Below are 15,607 nucleotides of genomic sequence, written 5' to 3'. Positions count from 1 at the left end.
ATCCGTTCCATTAAAATAGCCATTAATTCTTCTTCAATTATTTGTCCCAACCAACGCTTGGAATTATTCAAGAGAAATAGAACTTTACAATTTTCTGCGCTAAATTATACAAATTTCTTCATCATTTCGCAAAGACTCCCCACTCGACGCCATTTTCGGTTTCATTCGGTATTCTGGAAGACCGCATCGCTCGGACGTCCTGTTGGTAATCGGATTAGGAAATTTATAGGTTCTTCCTATTTCAAACATCGCCGCAATCAACCGGATTCTGGTTCCTTCGTCGCCGCGTTAATCTGTCGTGGCAGACAGGAAACGTGGATTAAAATGGGGAAAGGGGCAAAAGGAAAGTGAGGCGAGCGGATTTCGCTGAGTATTTTATAGCGTGGCCAGTTTAAATATTCGCAAAGGGACGTCGACGGATAAAAATTGCACGCTTGTACGCGCCGAGGAACCGTCGTGCTCCGCAAGCAACACCGAGAGTTCTAAATTATTATTATGCCCCCTTAATTGAATAAAGCTCGCTCGGTAGAGTTCGCGATGCACCCAGGAACTTATCGTTAGCTCCGTTTTTAGCAATTTTCTCTACGGTTCATTGGCGCGCTTGTTATTTCACGAGTGCTCACAGTGTTCCTCAAACAGACGAATAATTCATTGTCCGTGTCTTTCTTTCGTTCAATTTGGATGAAATTTTGTTTATTTGTTCCTTATGTCATAGACTCTGGCTCGAATTTGGTTAGAAATTGTACAATCGCGATGTCAGAATTTTATTTATATAGATAGAAACAGTGAACGCGTTAATTATGGAGTTCGTCCGTCCGTAGTTTTTGAAGCTCGCCGTCGCGGCGGGTAGCGTCTAAATTCATTGGCTAGAAATTCACGGAGAGGAGGGTTTTTGCGATCCACGACTGTACCCGGGAACGCAAATGAGAGGGATCCCCCGTCTTGTACATACAGAAGGACGCGAACGCGGTTGCGAGGGCTTGCGGTCTTTTTCGCTTTGAGGGTAAACATAATTCGCGGCGTGCCTTTCCTTCCTTTCGAGAAGAACCGTTTCCCGCGTCGCCGCGAGCTTCCCGAACGCATTTCTTACCTGTGTCTACAACTTATCTTCCAAATGAAACTTTTATGCGACAGTTTAAGACCCGAGGTAATTCCATCCCTGATAGGCTAGCTTTGGGGTTCCCTGCTTAGACGAAAAGGGCGTTAATAATACAGCGGGACAAATCTTCGCAAGAATTCGCTTCGTTAACGTTAAAATTTGCCTGCAAACGTTTGTGACGATCCCTTGCGAAATTCGTTTGACCGTAGATTTTAGTTATCGATCCTCGCGAGACCGTTAAGCTTCGTATGTAAAACAATATAGTTTCCAAAGCGAACCCGGATGCCCGGTCTCGACCGCGACAAGGGCAATTTTAGTTAGTAGAAATAATTGGGTCGCCTTCGTTACGCTCCTCGTAGTTTGCCCCACCACTTCTCGCGAGATGACGGGAATTTCGTTGGTCCAAATTCAATTCCGGCGGGGTGTACGGCCGCGAGAGCTCGTCGCGCAGGGAACCGCCCGTAGAAGATTCTTTTCTGTCGCACAATCAAGCGCGTACGTGTGCTCGAGGCCGTGCCCGTAAGTCGCGCTCGCGGACCTTTTTTCCTCTCGTTCCTTCTTACTCGTTTTTTCTTCTTTTTTTCTCTCTATTTTCAACGCGAAATACGCGATATGCATTTCTTCACCGGGAAACACAGCGGGGGAGCCGCTTTTGTGCCGAACGACGACGTCGGTGGGCGAGAGTCAGACCCGTGTCTCGTCTCCGGCGGCAGCCTTCTGAAAGCAAAACAAACGTTTTCGCAATCACGTCCTTTGTGACGGCAGCGGGAGCTTTTTCCCGGAGAAAAACTGGGCCAACGCCGAGAATCCGTTTATTCGATAGAAGAAAATACGCCGCGGACCCGAGCGTGTATTCTCGGCCGCGGCAACGAAAGAAATATCATTCAAGGAGACTCTATGAATGGAAACAGCGGCCACGACCGTCTAATAGGATTCCATATCGGATCACCGCGCGAGCCTTGAATATTTCCCTTTTTTTTTTTCGCGACTTTGACGGCCGTCGGTGATTCGTCGAGCAAATCGGAAATGGGGCTTTTGTACGCTGGTGCTCGCGACTCGCGGAACGACGATATTTATGGCGCAATAATAATATTTTACGCCCGCCCGGCGTCATTAATAACAAATACTTTGCGATTATTTCGCGATATTACACGCCGGAACGAATGGTATAAATAATATACACGCCACGGGAATTACGTCGCGACAAAAGGACCCGCGGACAGGAGTTATGGTTCGACGAATGAAAGAATCGGTTCGCGCCAGGGGCTTCAGGAACGAGAGTCGCTATTGTACGCTGATTAGAAAATTAGACCTGAAAGTTACGCGGTCGACGTCCATTGGAAATGTTGCATATTGGCCAATTCGCCACTTATTATTACATTACAAGTATATGTAAACGTTCTTTAAAATTATTCGTTCTCCGAGTTCGGAGCGTAAATTCGAAAAAAATTAGTAAAATAAGTGGCGTTTCGTGCGGGTTATGCTGATGGACCACTAAGGCTGACCTAACTAACCTTGCCTCGGACACGGTTGTAAGAGCTTTAGTACCACAGTTGGTCAAGCGCAAAGCCTCGCGAGGCAAGGTTTGCTGGGTCAGCCTTGCTAACGAATCCACTAACATAAACTGGACGAAACGCCACTTATTTTTGTAACCTTTCAATTTATGTTTCAAACCCGAAAGGAATAATTTTAATGCACGTTCTCCACACATCTCTCTTCCTTTACGTTTGATTTTATCGATTCGATGAAGAGTTTCGACGGATTACTTTTCAGTAATAACTTAATAATCCATTAACAATTTCCGGATAGGTTCGAATATATTTCACTGATTCAACGACTTTGTTGCATTTATAAATGTCGACGGAAATTCTCATTAAAATCTCCAGAGCAAACTCGTCTTTCAGTATTTCACTGTTCACTGATTTTTGTTTCCACGGTTCGGATGGTCTGGCGGAATCCATATTCCAAGTTTTTTTGCACGTTTTCCATTGTTTTTAAATGGAGAAGCACTGTTTGATGAGACCGATGCATCTTCTCGGGTAACTCGCGAGTTGATTGTCACGAATTATTACAATGCAGAGCTCCCAAACGTTCCTCGTCCGACCGAGATGATCGATCAGAACGTGACTCATCGTTTATGGCAAAATTGCCCTGCTGGAATCGTGGAAACCATTTCTGCGCGGTTCTGTCAGCAAGGTGGCCACCTTCGTAGACGGTAAAAATATTTCGAACAGCATCAGCAGCTTTAGCTTAATAAAAGCTGTCGAATGATGCATTAAAGCCAATAATCTCTTGGCGTACAATATAAATTCGTAAATGTCTGTCGTGTATTTTATAATTTTAGATATGAAATAATCGCGAACGGCTTTCGTAATTTTACGATAATCTTATTCGTTTCGCCTTTTATGCCGGCGGTTCAATGAATTAAACGAATTCGTTGATGAATATTTAATTATAAGGATGACCGGTGTTGAATCTCGTTGGTCGATGTAAAGTCCCACGGGATAAATCAATACCTCGATATCATTTTCAAACAAAGGAAATAAACGATGAGGGGTTTACAGTGGCCATTGTATCTGGTATTTGGTAAATGGGGAATAGAACAATATTATGTGTCCTGGCAGCGCATTATTTCGGTCGTTTTCCGATGTCCAAGTATATCGTAAATATAGTCGGTATCGTTCATTGAATACCATTTTAATTCGATTGACGATTTAAACCCCTGATATGTAACCCGAGTCATTTCGAGTTATTATTTAATTATGCGCCAACGTGGTCGTAATTTCACAGACGAAAGCAACTCAGCAAAAACGAAGTATTATTAACCATTGTATCGTAGTTTACATTATATTTTACCATTTCCATTTCTAGCGGCTCGATAGATCTTGATATCTCTGAATTTTGAAATCAACGCCGCATGTTTCTCGCGTTAATGTAATCCCTGTACGTTTAAATTTATCCTTTCCATCGGTCTGACAACGGTACCGACAGCGTTAATATCCTGAATATTCATGATCTAAAATACGGAACGTTCAATAACAATCTGGAAATCATTTTCGAAAACTAATACAGAGCCTTGCAGTATGTTAATAATTCCGTAAAATAGAAATCGTTGGGAAATGTCAATTTCATGCGCGCTAATCCGATATATTATCGTAACGATCGGTCGCGATGAAATGAGCGTGGTCCGAATTTGCAACGTTTTTTGAAATAAAGCGAAATCCGTTCGGCAACGTTATTGCAGAATTTTCACGATATTAGTTTAGAGCGTATTAAATTTTCTCGCTTCCAACGGTCGAAATATCTAACAAATTTCAAACAAGTATGCGTTGCATTTTTCGTCGTGTCGGAAATCCAGAATATAATAAACAAATGGAAGCAAATCCCACTTTTTGATATCGTCAAAGCTAATACCGTCTTTCTGTAATAAATTTTAATATTTTTCGACCGTGTAACGTTCCCTAATTAGCCGAGTTGGAGGATCGTTGGAAATGCCGGACCATTCGTTCGTCATTAGCTGTTCATCCCCGTTCGTCGAGGGAGGACAAAGAAAGTGTCAGTTACTGTAAAGAATATCGTTTACGTTACATTACAGCCAAGTGAACGTTACGCGGCATGAATTTCAACGCGAGAGAGGATGGTAGAAAAAGGTATGGAAAATAGCTGGATGAAAAACACGTTGATCAGTATGATTATGAATGGAACGAAAAAGAATTAATTACCCGAGTTTTCGCGCGTCGATAATTGCAACGCGTTTACAAGATTTCGTATCTGATATGCGTCGAGAGTGTAATGGAAACTGCGTACTAGTTCTCGATTTACCGCAACGCTAGCCACTGTAACCAACAAACCGTAAATATTTACGTACTCTATTCCGTTTCCCGTATTTCTTCTGGCGGTGGCAAAAAATAAAAAAAAATATATATATATACGCGCGAAAACCTGTATGCTCGTGTTGTTCCAGCGTTGTGAAAAGCGTTTGCACGATGGATACGCGGGAAAATGAATTCGGTGAAAAAGGCGTGTTCTCGACGCGTGGAATTCTATTTACAAGCTACGAAAAACTTGGGCCAAGCTCCTGCTATCGACTTTTTGTCGCTCGAGATTTCAGTCGAGGGGCTGAGTACCCAAGGATCCATAAGGGATCCATACTTGGTCGATGAAACAGTCGGTGCTCCTTGATAGTTGTTTAGAACAAGGTATTGGAAGTCAATTGTCAACCTAGAAGTCTGGGTTACGTGTAAATTGGTTTCGAGATTCTACGTGTAAAAATATATCGAAAATGCAGAGTATAATTTGTTCGTATAATGCTTCGTTTTCGAGATAATTGAATTTGAAAAATTATTGGGTACGCGTGCGATTGAATACGATTTGCCTGGCGCGTCTGACCATTAATCACTGTTTCTACTTCTGTCGACGTTCAAGCCGTATTCCATCGCACGCGCACTCTGAATATTCAGACACGATTTTCTCGAAAACTCAGCTTCGAATGAAAAAAAGTACTTTTTTATATTCAACCTGTTTTTTCGCGTAGAATCACTCTGACGATTGAACGAAAAAATATTTTAAACGAGAAAGGCTCGGTCTTCGGTTAAGCTCGCTTACATATTTTTACAAATGTCGAGAGTTCAACGACCTATAGCATGGTCTTCGGATGACACATTCGGTATCTTGGCGCAGAGGAAGGCGGCGACCGATAATACGCAGCATGTTCGATTCCCACCTGGCTAAACTATTCCCCAGTGGAGAAATCATAAATAGCGTCTAACTGATTTAACAGTTCGGTCGCCGGAAAGTCGATATCGCGAACAGGGCCTCGCATCCAGCTCGATACTAATTACGAACGAAAAGTATTAGGTCGATGACGGCGACTGTATCGAATGATATTTTTGATATCGTCCACCGCTATCTGAAATTAAATGTCCGCCAACTAATTTACTAAAGTGAACTCTTTGAAAGCTATACAACGGCGGTAAAAAGGATTTGATGCCGTAAACTGATGGCATTGACGGCATTGAGTCGTGGTTTACCGGAGATACCATCTAATTCGGCGATGTCGGAACGGATACCATTTATTCCGCAATAAGCTGCAATCGTAGCAAGCAATGATATCGAGTGAAAGAGACCAGATTATTTTTTTTCACGGACATCTTCTGAACGAACATTTATCGAAATTCAAAAGCGTAATCGTTGCTCCGCCGTTGAACGTTATAGAAAATTATCGTCCCCATTTAACATATTCAAGCCGGTACACCGACGTCGATGACGAATCTACGCGAGCCAGCCATTGACTTCCTATTCGCGTTTACTTCGCGACGTTCCAATTTTATATCTCCCATTATGCGATTCCTTTAAAGACTTCCAGAGTTAATTGAAGACGAACCCCATTGCCGGCGCAAAAGAAAATCTTTCAACAACCGCGTGATGAATTTTTACGAGCCCCGGGGCATTTGAATCTCCGCGAATTCACCGGTAATGAATTTTGCGATTTCGGTTCGGGCAATGCGAAATAACAAGCTGCAGTGCATATTAAGTGGTAATTTAATTTTCATAATGCGCGCCATGGAAGTTCGGTAACACCAAGTGTGCCGCGGAACGAATTTCTCGACAACGCGCAACGAGAAAATGATAGAATAGTTAACGAATTAAAACTATTTACCAGCGTTTAATTATGTGCTGACCTTCGTCGCCACCGGTTAGTCGATGAATTAATATCTTGCCTGTATAACGCGAACCTTAACCGTTCCCCGTTTCTCGTTACGAAAGGATAATTACGGTAACAATTTTGTATGAAATCCAGAGAAAATTCGTACGATTTATTAGATCTCAACTAAACTTTGTCAGAGGTAGTTTGAAGAACTATTTCCACCAAACAAATAACAGCATTTAGAGTTAAAAAATTCCACGATTATCCCATTATGTATTGCCCAAAGGGTTAATGAGTGCGACTCTAATTTGACCGATCGCGTTTTACACGCAAGGAACACCGATAGCAGCGTAACACTGTCACCGAGCATTTTAACGACATTGTACCGCGTGGTAATCAACTTTCGCGAGCCAGGTGCATCGAGTGTTGGCTCCTTGAGGAACGCGGAGTAAAAAGATACCTCCCACGAGGAACACGGTTACGGGGACGCTAATTATTTCAACGCCGGAGCCGGGGCTTTCTCACGTCAGGTTACACCTGCACCGGTGTTTCTCTTTTCGCCGTTGTAAACAGTCGAGTTCCGATGATCGAAACGGGTCGGCCGAGAAAGCTAAACGAGGATGGAAACCAACGTAGTGGGCGGGAATGAGTGTGTGGGAGGGGGAGGGAACAGGTCAGAGTTCCCGCAAGTAGCTGGCTCTCTGCGGTTATCCGAACAGGCTTTATAATTAATTCCATTGTTCGAGCGAACTGGGATGTACGTCTGGTGTACACACGTACAGATACAGGCTGTTCCATAATAGGTACCACTTTTCTGGTAGCCAAGGCAGATAAAAAATAATTTACATCAACGTACACTTTACCTGAACTTGTTCCAAGGATATATTTCTCTGCTTCCACAGGGTGAGTCGGAGTTATGCATGCTATTGACGATCTGCGTGATCAATGAAGCGTTTAGCGCTAGACTAGACAAATAATATGTCTAGTCCATACGATTTTAATCATCGTTTGTTCTCCACCGAAGTAGATGCATCGTGTTATGAAACAAGCTGTACGCAGGGATATGCTAACAATTACGAAGGACGATCGTAGGCCGCCTCGGCGTTTCCTTTACGTGTTGTAATACCGTTAATCACGTAACACCGTTGCTCGCTGATTGGCTGATTGCAAACGACGCACGAGTCTGAGCTTTGAAATCGAGCTTCGTCCATCGCGTTCCCTCGCGCTTCGCCCGTACGAAGTCCTTTTCCATAGGAAACGTCCATTCATGCGCCCGTAATCCGCAACATAATCGCAGAACACTCGTATACTATTTCGTATCCATTGGAAAGCCCGAAAAATATTCTGCAAAATTGATTTATTTCTTCTTGATAATGTTGATGTCGGGCCAGAATATTTTTTAAAAAACGTCCAGGAGTTATATGAATTCTAAAGCCCTATTATTACGATTGTAAATGAGACTCGAACAGACGTCTTAAGATATAAATTTTCATCGCGTATATTCGAGAATAATTTCGTCCGAAGACGGAGCACTGCGTGCTGCACGAGCTCGGTCGTGGTCGTCGTTTCGAGACCAGGAAACATTTTCATTCGAATCGCGCCGGAAATAATCGCGTCCCAGCGCCATTACGGAGTCGAGGGTCAGAACAAGCAGCCAACAGAGGGGACCAATTGCGAAATTCCTATTGTGAGAATATCGAGTCGACGAAATGTACGAGGGTGGGGGTAAAAACCTTGCGGTCTAACGTAGAAATGCAGCTCTAGACTCGCCATTGCGTTTCAATAAATTTAATAATATACATTAACGATTGCTTTTTCTACGAGGACTATATAAATCGACTATAAAATTTGATTGGAAGAGGAGTACTCTCCTGTGGTGTTTCCACCCTCTAGCGCTCTCGCCCGTATACCGCCGAAAGTTCTGCGCAAATGGTGGCTATTTGTCCGCCTTGGTGAGTGAAACAAATTCAATACTCGATCCCGCGCGAATTTGCTTCGTTATCGCGCTGGAATTCGCGAAACAACGCGGCAACGACCACGCGGCGCATCGCGAGCAAACTTTTCGTCCGATTGTTGCCGCCGTTACGATCGTTCTCGCTTCTCTCGTCCTTATTTCACCCCGGAATCCTGTTTGGGAGTCCCTTTTATCCAATCCAGCCGAGCGTGCCCCTAAAATCCCCGACCACTTACGCGACAACGAAACGTGGTCTCCTCCGTGTTTCGATGCTGACGCGATCTAACCGGAAGCAAGCTTCTTAACAGAGTTTTCGCGAGAATCTCGTAAACGGCAGGCTTTTGGGCGAGCCGCAGACCAACGAGAAAGCACGCACGTCCGAAACGGAGGTGGGGTAAGTTGAAGAATGGCGTGTTACGGAGCCGGGAGCAGGGGGATGCTCGAAAGGGTAAATGGACGGCGTCGGGAGCTCAGCGAAGCAGCGGTAGAAGTAGAAGCAGCAGGGGTGCCAAAGAGACCAGGGGCAGAATGAAAGGCGCGGAGAGGGTTAGGCAAGAGAGGATATGGAGGCTTCGTTCGCAAAGGAATGATGTATGATCTATCCGTGCCACGCTCCGCTGCGGCGAGATTTTCAACCCCTTCATCTTCGCAGCAGGCCGTGCCGTGGCCAGCTATCGCGCGCGAATTGATGGTGACGCTCTTTCTAAAAATGGCCCTAATGTATTCCCATCCGAGAATTTATCCCCGCTTATTCGATATATCCTCCGCGAGCGCGTTCTCGATAATTTCGCCCCGATCTTTGTATCCCCGCGAATAAATCGTGACCCGGTCTGCGACAGTGGTTCTTAACCTCCACGGATCCCTAGGTTTTAGTCAATAACCTGAGACCACGATACAAGATTTTTTTCTGCCTAGCGTGAAGTCTCTCGTAGATGCAAATTTAGCCAAGAATAAACTCGATTTCGGGGCTAAAAACTTGCGGGAATTGGATTTTGATCGAAGAAGTCTCGGGAGATTTCTTTATCAGACATTCTCCCTCGTCTCACGGACCGATCTATGCAAACTTTAATTCTGTTTAGGCGCGACTTTCAACGTTGATTTAACTAATACTAAGTAACATTCAAGTTTGTTGCCCCGAGAAAAGAATTTATAAACTCTATCAGGCTGCCAAAGGGGGATCCACGGAAGGAAAGGTTAAGAACCACTGGTCTACAGGCTGTTTCCACTTATCTTCGCCACCCGGGACGTCTCCGTTGCTTTTAACAACCGTGCGAGGATGGAGACGTTCTTTTTTTGAGGACACGTAACATGATTGATCGCGCTTCTTCTTCAGGGCCATTTGTTTTCGAGACTCTCTGGACAACCGAAGGAACACTTTGGTTACGGTAGATTTGTAATCGACACAACAAGATGGTCGACGTTCTTTGTGTTTCTTTGAATATTCTATAAGTTTTGAGTTTCACAAGTGTCAAACATCCTAGATGCCGAAATACACCACGCTAAACATCAGAAACCGAGTGGGAAATGACAAGTGGTCGGAACATTGACAGTCAATATTGATTCGGTACTATAGTTTTAAACGGTTCGTTCTCTTTGTACAGTAACAAAGAAAAGTACGCGACATCGTTTTATAAAGAATGAATTTACATTTTAATTGGCCACGAAGGTGAACAAATGATACCTTTATGCACGCTATAAACTTATACTGGAACGAATAATCGGTGTACGACTCGTAGGTTCGGGAAATAAAGCGTTGTTTATATGATTCGTCGTTTATTAATCGCGACGGGCGTTCATTAAGGCAGCTCGCGGACCGGAAACGAACAGAAGGTAATTGCGCGACAGCAATTCCATTCGTTGGCAGCGAAGACGCGTTTCCCATAAAATTATCGCGACCAACTGTACGCTTTCGGCCGCGACATTTACCAGCATCGTTTAACTCGGCTCGCTTGCTTATTTTTCCGTGTCGCTTAATTTGATAACTAATGCTCCGTGGTTCGATAAATCGTGCTCGCCGGCCGCCGTTTGCACGCGGAGAATTTTACCGCTTCGCTTGCCCCGTCGTTGTCAGCTGGACGTATCGTGAATTCGAATGTACGACACGTAATTTAACCGGTTATTTCAAACGCATCGCGGATTCCCAACAAACAACGTTCGCATGAACGAATCGGCGCGCCCTTGTTTCGAATCGCGCTAAGTTCTCGCCGCGCGCCAACGTTTTCCAAAGTAATTCGAAGCCGGAAAATACTGGCCTGGACAAAAATTTTCTCCGGTAACGCGTTTAGTCGTGTGTAGGACAGTTGACACTCATTTTTTACTTTTTTTTTATTTATTTTTGATCGCCTACAACGAGCGTGAAAAATACTCGTACGGCGAGTAACTCCGAAAAAATTCTATGCACGAATAATCTGTACACATTTTTGTAAACTGAATTGTAACTTTGCCTTATAGTTACTGCACGGTTACATCGCTTGTCCAATTACTGAATCTTTTCTTCAGTTAATAAATTGAGTAAACGTAACGAGAGCAATGCGTACTTTGCGGAGGCGCTCGTAAAATGACGCTGAGAAGCAATTAAAGGAGGATTTACAAGCATTACTTCATGGCAGTATATGTGAATTTAATACGTTTGAGAGATCCGGGTAATTTCGAAGTCGTCGAAGATAATGACGAGCACCGAGCGGGCTTAAGTCGACAGTATCTTCATGATACATAGAAAATAGTCGAATGTTGACGTATGAACGGAAAGGCAACGAATTAAACAAGGATCGATCGGCGAACTTGTCGACGAGTCGTTGTTTCGAGTTCTATTGCGTTCGAATCGCATCGGATTCGTTATTCCGGTTGATCTGTCGTTTCTTTGCGCGTGACCCGCGCGTCGTTGCAGATCAATGTGTCAAAATGTAGAACGAAAAGGCCACGGTTTTTTTATTGTTTCGAATTGGACGCGTCCCAGGGCCACCGTAAAAGCCGCGTCAGTTAATCACGGTTGATTAGTCCGTTTGTTCCGAGATGTCTGTCAGTCGATACAGCATGGACCAGTTCGGTCCCCGGCACCATAAATTTCGAAGAGAATAAACGCGTCAGCATATTATATGGCCGTACCGGCGCCGGAGGAGCCGTTTTTAACGTTTACCTCGCGGGAAACTGACAATTCTTCCAATTCGGATTTAATGGGCAAGTAACGAGGCGTAATGAAGTTGCTGGCGTCGACCTCACGCCCGATAATATCGCTCCCCGCTGGGAAAACGGACGCTAGGAAACTTTCATCAGACGTTATTTCGACGTATATCAAAAGTAAAAATCCCCGGGAACGTCGGCGAAACTCGTACCAGATAAATATATCGGCGGTCGTTAGATTTGTTCGTTTATCGCGGAGTACCTCCCTTCTTGTAATTAAACAGTGTTCGTCAGACGTCATGTAGAGAGGTACGGTCTAGATCGCGTTGAAATTTACCACTCGCGTAGCCCTCATAAATTTTTGTCTCGATATATTCGCGTATCAGCGACACTCGTTATTAAAAGGGAAGAAACCTTATCTCGTTCGTCAGTTTTTCGAGTACCGCGAGCGGAAACGAGATTGACCCTGTGTACGAGTCTCTGGATCGCGCCACAAAGCTTTCAAGGACGCGACGCGAAAGAATGGAAAGAAAGTAAAGCGTGTGCTTGCAGAACTGGCGGGATTTGAATTCCTGTATCTCGCGGATGAGCGATTAACGAGAACGAAAGGGTAGGTAAAAGAGAGAAAAACTGAAACAGAGACGAGGGGAAAGTAGAATATAGAGACGGAGCCGCCCCCGGAAGGGGATGAAACGAACGCGGGTGGAGAAGCGGGGGCGGACGGAGACGGCCAGAAGAGAGTCCCTGTCACAAAGCTCCGAATCTTCAGGTCACCGTGAATGAGTCTTCGGGGGGATGAGGAAATGGAATATAACCCTTTGTGCAACACCGACATCAGTGTCTCGATTCGCATGGGATTTGCGAGGCGCATACAGCTAACATAATACAGGAAGATTGTAGACACAAGGTAGTACCTGTAGGTCGGTGGGACGTGTACCGTATAGCGGCGGAAGGGCGGACGGGGGTTGCGAAAGTCGGGGAGGGCAGAGGACCTGCAAAGGGTACGACGCGGGGGTGGTGCGGTCGCCGTCATAGGACGACCAGAAATGGTACAGAGGTAATGGAATCAGGTGCCGCGTGCCGTGAATCCTATATGTTTCGAGTGGTTCTCATTTACGGAAGGTTGCCTTTGGCCCTTCACCAATCGGGACCGTCTAATTACGCGAATAAGTAACGATTACGTTGATCGTCCGTTCGAACGACGATTCGCGGTCTTTAATTAAAAATAAAATCATCGTTACGCGTCAGATCGGTCGCTTTTTGATCTCGGTGCTCTCGAGAGCTTGGAGCTTAGATCAATTCCGATAGAATCAGTATTTCGTGGAAATTTTAGGGATCAGAATTAGAGGGAGACATTAATTTTTCCGGCGTCTAGCTCGACTTTTCCAGGGGCGAGATTTATAAGATATTCCTCGAGAAGCAGTTGGTAGCGCGGAACGACGACGATTTTCGAGGAACAAACATTGCACTTTCGAACAAAACGTATCACGAGGCGCGGCCCCGATGAAAGCTATATCTGCCTGAAACGCGTTACTGTAAAGTGCATTGTTTGTTTCTCGAAGGTTGGTCGCGTCCCCGGGAACCGTAGAAAGATGCGCCGCGAGAGCTTCTGCATGGAACGGAAAACAGAACTTTATGGGGTAACGAGTGCTCCCTTAAACTTTAAGCTATGATTTTCTCGCGGGATCCTTCAGACACGCGGCCTCTCACGTTCTTAGATAACATACCATATAGACACCGTGAACGAAACCGTGTATCAAGGATGGAGAACAGCTTCGGTCAAACCTTGTTACAATAGGAGCTATTTGTCGCCTTTCAGAAATACTCGAGAGTCGCATCTCTTGTTTCAAGGCTTCCTCGACTTACCCCTTGAAGGTACGTTGTTAGGAGACCGAGATTGATCGTTGGGCGTATTTGTTTCGGTAGCCAGAACCCGTAAATTATTGAATACGTAGAAGAATATACAGGGTGTTCGGCTTCGTTAAACAGTTATTAACGTTTAAAATTCCGACTGTACTGAATTTTTTTCTCGAAAGTGGTTAGGATTTCGGGGGTATGTGTATTGACCAAAAATGATTGTAATTGACCCCCGCAACCGAAAATAATTTTTCCAGAACGATTTGAAATTTTTGTATTTAATTGTTAATAACTTTTTAACGAAGCCTCCACCAACAAATTAGTATCCTTGATTTTTATCTTACTTTGGCCTCTAGAATCTTCCATTAAAATTTTTTGCAACCGAACACCCTGTATAAAAAAAATAACGTTTCGAGATTCGATGGAGATCAGCCGTTTAACGCGATGCGTTTACATCGGTCGGCCATTCAACGAAACAGGATTTATCATTTCGTGTGGCGAAGGTGGCCGGGAACCGGAAAGCCCCGGATACCGAGATGGGTTTTGTTGGACGATTTCCTGTCGGAAACCCGAAAGTTTCTGGCTTTAAATTTCAGCCAGCCGTTCCGGGGCCGGACCAAATGTTTCGGATTTTCCAGTTTTCGTGCTCGCTGCAACAACTGCTCGCGTGTGCGCGGGCAAGTTTACAACGGGGAAACTTTATAATATAAAATAATATTTTTATTAGCAGGTTACCTGGCTGGTTCTTTTTATTTCCACGCCGGCTGCGTACATCCGTTGCTCTAGTCATTAGCGTCTCTTTATTTTGTTTTTTCTTTAAACTACAGCGAAATTTTCGAGTTGCCCCGGCTCGAGACCAGGATGGACCAGATTTGTACAAAAATTTGTTAAAATTATTTTTACAGTTGATGTAATTGCAACTACCAATTGAGAATCCGAAGCATTAAAATCGATCCTTCCGCTGTCGAATAAAATAACGAAATATTTTTTCGGTGAATTCGTAGTTTTTGAAAAATGTAACTGAATAGGTGCCTCGCGACTTCAAGGGCCCACGAATTGGATTAAAAAAAAATACGTCTATAATATTCGTATATAGATCGTATATAGATCAAATTGAAAATTGAAACATTTAATTGAACGGGTATTTCATCCACGGCTTTCGAAAGCTTTCCGGATATCCCTGCACCAGTAAATAAATAGTACATTCATATTTAATAAACAAAAAAGTTATTAGTATTTAGTAGCTAGCGACAAAGCTTTCTCGATTGCGTCATTCTTCTGCATCCGCGACTCCGTTACAGCTATCTGGAAAACATACCATTGATTTTATTCCGCCAACAAATAAAGATAAAATAACGTGACAGTGCACGGTACGAGGCTTCAAAAAAATTGCCCGCAAAAAGGATTAGAAAGGAAACTGAATACTGTGAACAGCGTAACGCGGGACTTTGTGCACCGTGTTGTAAAATATACTGCAAGCAATGCGGTTGCTAAACTTTGTTACGCAACGAAACACCTGCAGAGTTGAGCGAATTTTATTCGCGAACAACGAATAAAAATTTTATTATCTGTAAAAGTTGATTCGCAAAAATTTGCCAAACTATTATCGCCGGCGACCGCCGTGGCAGCCAACGCGTTGGCGCGTCTATCTTTCGCTCGTTACCAGAAATTCGTGTAAGATTTTCGATCTCTTTCACACCCCCGGGTCACATTATTCAATGGAACGCAAACTGATGATCGCGCGAGAGTTGCATGATGAAGTCAGCCGGCGTGCATAGGCCTCGCGCGGCGTGCGCCCGCAATTTCCGTGTCATTGACATTATTCCTGGCTGGAAGACTATAAATAGAGGGAATCGATACTCGACCTATTCATACAGCCGCAGAACTCAATTTATTGAAACCGTTAGGTAACCCGTAGTACGGTCGTTCC

General features: G+C 44.2%; 1 protein-coding gene across 1 annotated transcript in view; it reads left to right on the top strand.

Moving 5' to 3' along the window:
• Positions 1-15,607, top strand: part of LOC143341396 (uncharacterized) — a 179,700-nt gene that overhangs the window by 62,348 nt on the left and 101,745 nt on the right. The gene's annotated exons all lie outside the window — the stretch shown is intronic.

The sequence above is a fragment of the Colletes latitarsis genome, chromosome 4, assembly GCF_051014445.1.
Source record: "Colletes latitarsis isolate SP2378_abdomen chromosome 4, iyColLati1, whole genome shotgun sequence".
NCBI lineage: Eukaryota > Metazoa > Arthropoda > Insecta > Hymenoptera > Colletidae > Colletes > Colletes latitarsis.
The sequence above is the reverse complement of the archived record's forward strand: the minus strand, read 5'-3'. Positions and strand labels throughout refer to the sequence as shown.